The following is an 8542-nucleotide window of genomic DNA, read 5'->3' as shown; positions in this document are numbered from 1 at the left end:
ACTCCGGTTTATCACAACATGCAACCATGATTCATTCATTGCAGGACAAATTTGAGGATCTCAAAAATAGGAGTAGGAGAAATAACTTGAGGATTCGTGGAATCCCAGAAGAAATATCAACTGACAACCTCCACTCCTATTTAATACAGCTCTTCGACTTTATCACTCAAACCACCTCTTTCACAGAAACCACTATAGAGAGAGCTCTTTGAGCGCTAAGACCGTGCCCTAACCCATCTGCTCCACAGATAGATGTAATCTTTAAGCAACTCCACTTCAGAGATGGAGAATGCATCTGGACATCAGCAAGTAACATTCACCCTCTTTCATTCCAAGACAAAGTTTTACAAATATACCAAGATCTCTGCCCAGCTACTATTGAAGTAAGGAAATCTCTGAAATTCCTAACCTTAATCTTACATGAACAAAAAGATAAGATATCACCTACTCATACTGCACACTGGGAAAATGCTAATATACAGGGAGGGAGTTCTCGGACTTGGACACTCTCTCATAAGCATTGAACCTTTCAGTATACCACCTCTTCCTACAGATGAAGATATGCCTTCCACAACTCGTAACAAAAACAGCTCATCCATGAACCGACACTATAATTGGATTACTGTATCCAAGAAAAACCTGAAACAAACCATCCCAACCTAACAACGTCCTCCACTCTGGAAATCCTCCACACTCCATAGGGATAGTGATCTAACAAAGACAGATAAGTAACACCCTAAGAACTCATTAACAAGTTCTTTGTTCCCTGTAGTAAAAAAGAATTAATATGGACTTATGCTCTGATATTCAATATAACCCTAGTTAAAATGTTCACTTTAAACGACCTGAAGTCTTGTTATAGTATATATTTTATTTTTCAAGCTCTATTCTCAGGTTCACCACAATTCTATGAAAATTGAATATAAAACTTGTTTATTCACAGGATAAACAGACCTATGAGTGGCTCTGTTCTTAAATAGCAATGTCTAATGATTACTAGTTGGTATATAAAAAAAAATAGTATGGTATTGAAATTTTACAATAATAGCGCTGTTTGACTATCTCTAGATGATGTACTAGAACATGTATAGTATAGAAACAATACAAATGTATTTTGCTGTTATTTAAGGCATATAGAATAGTTATAGAAATCCTGTTTTAAAGTTGGGTTCATAAAAAGCCTAAACTAGACCCAAGTGACTATTCCTGGGTACTGGTGGGGGAAAAGAGAGGCAATTCCTCCTCACCTCCATTTCCCCTGAGAAGGAGATGGATTTTTTTTTATCTTTTTTTTTAAGTTTTGCACTTTATTTATTGTTATTATTTGATTCACTGTTTATTATGTTGTTATTGGACTGGACAACCACACACCATACATTATATCTCTCATTTAGAAAGCTTAAAGGGACAGTCAACACCAGAATTTTTGTTGTTTTAAAAGATAGATAATCCCTTTATTACCAATTCCCCAGTTTTGCATAACCAACACAGTTATAATTATACACGTTTTACCTTTGTAATTACCTCGTATCTAAGCCTCAGCAGACTGCCCCCTTATTTCAGTTCTTTTGACAGACTTGCATTTTACCCAATCAGAGCTGTCTCCATGGTAAATTCACATGCATGAGCTCACTGTTATCTATATGAAACACATGAACTAATGCCCTCTAGTGGTGAAAAACTAAATGCATTTAGATTAGAGGCGGCCTTCAAGGCCTAAGAAATTAGCATATGAACCTCCTAGGTTTAGCGTTCATCTAAGAATACTAAGAGAACAAAGCAAAATTGGTGATATCAGTAAATTGGAAAGTTGTTTAAAATGACATGCCCTATTTGAAATATGAAAGTTTTTTTGGACTTGACTGTCCCTTTAAACAATACCTTACTGAAAACCTCAGAACAAAAATTAAAAATGCTCCACACTTCTCACATGTCTTCACAATTTCCTAAAAATAACAATGATGGTTATATGAATATCATAACTATTAATTCTAAAGGCCTTAACTCTCCTAGTAAAAGAACTACAGCCATTTCTTAAAGATAAAGAACCGTAAACTTTTCATTATAAATTTGGTAAAAGCTACTATGCGTCTCACCCTCAGGAAAAAAAAAAACAGCGAGTAGGAATACTAATCAAAGCATGTATCCCCTTTCAAGAAATAACAGTGCTTAGAGATAGGGAAGGGGGATATATCCTGATAACAGGCCTCCTTTATGGTCGTCCAAACACAATAATGTCATTATATGCACCTCACACAAAACAACATACATTCTTAAAACATGTATCAAATATTATTATAGAAAATCAAAAAGTTACCCTAAAGATGGGAGGAGACTTAAATGTAACGCTAAACCCAACACTAGATAGTTCCTCACACAAATCATCTAATAGTAAAATAAGCATCAACAAATCTTAAACCAACTTAAATGTATGGATGTCCGGAGAACTTTACACCCAGAGTCTAAAGACTTTATTTTTTACTCATTTCCACACAAAGTATATAAACAAATTGACTACATTTTCACAGATATCACCAGCATGGGTTTGATCCGCTTAGCGAATATATCCCCTATAACTTGGTCGGACCATGCGGGGGTGCAATGTTCCCTTATATGGCCTTCCAAACCTCTAAGAGATTACATATGGAAACTTGACGACAGTTTACTAACTGACCCTAATATTAAATTAAAATTGCACACCAAACTAGAAGAGTTTTTTCAACATAATAAACACATAGATACATCTCTCCAAACCAATTGGGAAGTTTACAAATGTACAATAAGAGGGGAACTAATAGCTTACAAAGCCCACCTTAATAAACTAAAAAGAGAAATAACCACTAATCTTATAAACCAAATAACACAGCTTGAAGCACTACATAAACAAGATCTGAATGATGAGGACAACCTCCACCTTCTACAAACCAAATGATTTAAATTAGCATCAATTCTAAATAAAGAACAGAACAGAAGATCATTTCTTCTCAAACAACACTCATATATGGATCTTAACAAATCAGGATGCACATTAGCTAGATACATAAAGAAAAAATCAAAATCCACCTACATACTACACATTAAAAATAACAACAGAAAATCACAATCAACACAAGCAATAGCAGAAACATTTAGGAAATACTATTACAATCTATATAATATACCACAATCAGCCCCTGATAAATACAATCCCACTAATACACGTAAACAAACCATCACAGAATACCTGTCAAATCTACTTCCCAAATTGACCCAATCTCAAAGAGAATCACTAGACGAACCTTTCTTCTTAGAAGAATTGCACAAAGTGATTAAAAATCTTCCTACTAACAAATCACCAGGTTCAAACAGATTCACTTATAAATATTACTCATTATTTGCAGAACAACTCTCACTACATCTTCTAACATACTTTAACACAAAATATTTTTTACATCCCTTTCCAAGCTCAGCCCAAGAGGCCTATATTACTGTCCTGCTAAAAGCAAATAAATCTACAGAATCCCCGCAAACTATCGTCCAATCTCACTCCTAAACTCTGACATAAAAATTAATTCCACACTATTATCTAATAGAATAAGCACTCTTATCAGTATATTTATAAGAATCTTAGCAGTTCTCTCTTTGAAAATATGTCAGTATATGGCAGGGTTATAACACAATATATTCAATAATTATCCTTTAAACTAGACCCAAAATATGCATATACTAGAAACCATAAAATTAATATAAATTCCTGAATTCTTTATTATTAGTAAATATCTATGAACACATTGAAATATATTTGTAGGAACCAGAATATGAATCAATACTATACACGTTTAAAAACTATAAAAATATGCTATGCAAAATTCATAAAAATTTACCCTAAAAATTAACCTTACTCACAATAGCCTTTCATTCAATTAATACAATGAGACGAAAGGATAAACCATTGAACATTCAGACTGATACAATTTTAACAGTGCTTAGTTAAACAATAGGATAATATATATATACTCAGCTATTCAGCTACAATTGATTCTAATACAATTCTAATTAGGATACTAAAAATACATATATTCTTAGTGTAAACAGTTACTTTAAATGTCTATTTATTTAAACTGGAACCAATTCTTAGTTACTTATAATTAAAATCAATTCTAAGATATATATATATATATATATATATATATATATTCTATATTTTGCACAGATGAATTACTTAGCATACAAGAGACAAACTTAACCTTATACAGGACTATGAACACAGTTAAAATACTGAGTGCTCCTTTAAATATATTAAATACAAATTGACTATGTTCTTACCAATAACCTTTGTTTCAAATATTAAAAATTAGAACAATTATACTTCACCAATTTGTAGTTGTCTTTAGATCATCTCGTTTGAAGGAAAGTTATCGCATAGATCAAGGTAAGTTTTCAGTTTCTTGCTTAAAAGGATTGTGTCCCAAAGAGAATGGCTGCCAGTTATCAATCCTCACCAGTCTAAGCAAGTCACAAAAAAAACTCTTCCTTGTTTGCATTTAGCTATCCTTTATATAATCATTGATAATCTTTTTCGTTCACGCCCACGGTGCTTTTTCCTTCTCATTGGATACTTTGGGGAACGCTCCCCCATTGGCTCTGTATGTATTGTCCTAATAGGAAATCTATTTGGCTGTTACACCATTCCAATCCCCTAGGGGGCAGCATACAACCAACAAACACATCTCACCATCCAACATTTTTAACAATTCAATATTTCTATACAGTGATTATTCATCAGACCATAACTTCTTGCATCAATCACTTACAGTATTAATTATAGATTGGGTAATATCATATCATTTTCCTGATTATTTTAATATGAAACATCATATATCTTTAATATCATATTACATTAAAGTAATTTCTACTGCTAACTTGTTAACTTTAAATCCATTTAAGAATGTCGCCAGTATCCTGCCATTCATATATAAACACAGCATGTTTCACATTCAGTGTATTTCTTCCTGAATATATAAATTGATGCCCATGACCACTTGTCTGTAATCAAAAAAAAATAATTGTTAGGAATGTTTAAGCATTCATATGTCTATTTGCAATGTTTATCAATCTCAGCAAATATTTATCTAATATTAATGCTATCTGTCACTACTTCTTGGTCCACCATTATCTACATTCATATGCTTAAAAACACAGAGGTTAAGACATTTTATGCTTTTTTTTTGTTTGGAATCTAAGTGCAAGTTATTTTAATCAGTGAAATTTGAAATTATACTGCAAGCCATGTGCTTTCACTGTGTGTTACCTTCCCCCCAGCCGTATGTCTTCAGTACGTAAATTCAAGTGTCAGAGATTCAGTGAGCCATTGTGTTGTTATCACATGTGTCTGTTAGCAGTTGTTTCTTTTCAAGTCGCAAAGATTATGTCAGAGGGCTTCTTAGCAATATTTTCCATTCAAAACACAGACTATTGACTCCAAATAACCAAGGGGTTTCCTGTAACTTAAATACTATCCTTATCTTTTAATTAGGATAAACATGTCTTCACCCAGCTAAAACTATTTGGCAAGGGGGGTTTGTTTTATAGTAGAATAGAACTGTTGTCTCCAAAATTTATGAGACGCAATATAGATGGCTTCCGAGCAGAAATAGGGGTCAGCGATCATCTGATAGGGATTTTAAATTCACGCCTCAGTGGGACATCCTTTGGAAACAGTCCTCTGTTTTCAGATGTGGAATATATAGAATATACAGATGATTATCTTTGAGGTAATCAGTTTTTTCTCTGGAATGGTTGTTTAAATTAAGTACACCAAATGTTTTCTCTAAGATTACTTTGAAAACATGTCTTTGTTCTACAAGCAATCCATTTGATGAGTGAGGGAGGGGGCTGGTTTCTATACAGTGCCCATTTGCATCTTTTAGAAACTAAATTAATTATTTGATGTACACAGCCACAGATCCATTGAATAATAATAATTATACCTGTGTATATCATCTAATAATATTTCAAATACCTTGACACCTTCTACTAACTGAACTCATTCACCCTGACCAAAGTGGGATTCCCACTATGGAGAGAAGCAAAAGACAACACGGTCAGGGCATTAAATATAATATTCTATGCACAAGAACACAAAATACCATTAATCACATTATCTACTGATGCTGAAAAGGCCTTTGACCATTTGGCATGGGATTTCCTTAAAACCACATTAGAAACCATGGGATTTGGTCAAGGAGTGATATAAAAAAATATTTTTTTATATTCCCATCTGAGTGTAAAATTTTTAATAAACGGAACCCTATCTAATTAATTCACGATATCTAATGGGACAAGACAAGGATGCCCATTGTCCCCACTATTATTTGCATGTGTTTTTGAAGCACTAGCCGTAAAAATTAGATCTCACCCTGACATTGAAGGAGTCACAATAGGAGACCAGAAATATACCATATCTTTATTTGCAGACAACATCTTATTCACATTAACAAACCCTGAAATATCTTTGCCTCCTATTGGTTAAGGAATTTAATAATTTCACCTCCATTCAAACTTACTAGTCAATATCCCCAAATCAGAAATACTTAACATCACACTTGATCCAGACAAAAAGATAGTGGCAGGAAAAAATTGACACCTTTTTAAATGTCTACCTTACCACTTCTGTAGACACACTATTTCAACTTCATTTTGAGAAGATAAAAAAAGAAATAAGATACTTATCGAACTGGAGATCTAAAAGGCTATCTTGGTTAGGCCATATAAATCTAATAAAAATGAATATATTCCCCAGAATACTGTATATCCTTCAAACCCTACCAATCCCGGTCCCAGAAAAATACCTAGATACACTACAAAAGGCACTTAGCGACTTCACCTGGCATAAAAAACACCCAAGAATTAATAAAAAAAACATATGAAAAATATAAATATATAATGAAAATTGTATGCACCCAATATAAAAATATTCCCAATATGGTGAACTAACTACTAAAACACTCAAATATAATAAATATCAAATATTAAGTGATATGGTTGTAAATGTTACAACCTTCTCAATAATACTTTATGTGTATCAGAGAACAAAATATCAATGTGTTTCAGAGAGCAAAAAATAAAAATATATATATATATCACAACGTATCGTAATATAATATATCAAATGGTGCTGAAAACCAGTGCAAAGACATGTGGTGATTAAAGTTCAAATGCACTTATCCAACGTATGGGTGGTCCCTCTAAACTATATTGTATATTTCAATGCAAAGAATCCGCATTATATCACAAGTTACGATACAATAGATTCAATACCGTCTACAACCATATATCTAGATCAAAATATGAATATGAAATATACAATATAGTTTAGAGGGACCAATCTTTTAGGTGCCATTAGACTACGAGAAAAATAGGATGTATTACATTTTATGGGTATGATTACTTTATGAGAAAGTATTTTTGATGAATATTATTATGTAGGGGTCGTATTGTTATGGGTATTTGACACTATATCTTGTGTGAAGGTTTCATTGTTAGAATATCAATATAGGGAATCTGTACAACTTAAAAGGTGGGTGTGTTATGTTATCGTGTGTCCAATTGGAACACGAAAAATGTCTACCAGCCATTGGTATTAGTCCATAGAATGAATAGATTTGTTGGTTAGAAAACCGGGACCCCGATTGGATAGTAGTAGACCTATTGGGTTAACATGCTGTGTGAGTGATTTTAACAACACGCGCGTGAAACCTTCACGCAAGCGCATTAAAGTCCTTAGATGCAGAACAGATTATTTAAAGCCGTGGAAATTTTAATCATGTATTTACACCTGATGAAATGGTCATGTTAGATCGTGAAACGTTGTGTTTTTAAGATTAAAGTCTTTTTATTCTATATTAGACTATTTCCACGAGCATCGTTTTAAGTTTATTTTAAACCAGCATAATTTGTGAATACCACACGTAGTCTGTAGAGGCTTTTACGAAGCTGGGAAAGTTACAAGGTACAAGTTGGTAACTGCAGTTTTTCAACAACATCCTTTCTGAATCCCGTTTTGGGCAGCCGACTAGAGGTTCGAGTGGCCTGGAGAACATGGGGAAAGTTGTCTGGACGACTTTAAGAGCCCAGGAAGCCCATGTAGCACTTCTCAAGTGCCTATAATCCTGTAAGTACATGCAATTGTGCGCTGGCTTTTACCCGCATCATTGATTGTGCACTATGGTGGTGCCTTCTTCTCTTTTTTAATAAAAAACGTATGTCTTTACCCAAGACACAAGGAGGGTTGGGTCTCCCCAACCTGACCTACTACAGATACGCAATATTTCTACAAAGAATAACTTATTGGAACATACATAAACAATACAAGCGATGGGTAACCATGGAACATAAGATCACCCAAACAACAAATATCAGTAGGTTCTGCTGGACTATCAAAAAACAAAAACCTCAAACCCCTCTACATAACCCTATTATATCAGAAACTCTTAAACTGTGGGATAAAAAAATTGATCCACTTCCCATACCTTTCCTCTAGACCCTCCCCACAATGACAAAC

The sequence above is a fragment of the Bombina bombina genome, chromosome 2 (genome assembly GCF_027579735.1).
Source record: "Bombina bombina isolate aBomBom1 chromosome 2, aBomBom1.pri, whole genome shotgun sequence".
NCBI classification, from domain to species: domain Eukaryota; kingdom Metazoa; phylum Chordata; class Amphibia; order Anura; family Bombinatoridae; genus Bombina; species Bombina bombina.
This window is presented reverse-complemented; position numbering follows the sequence as displayed.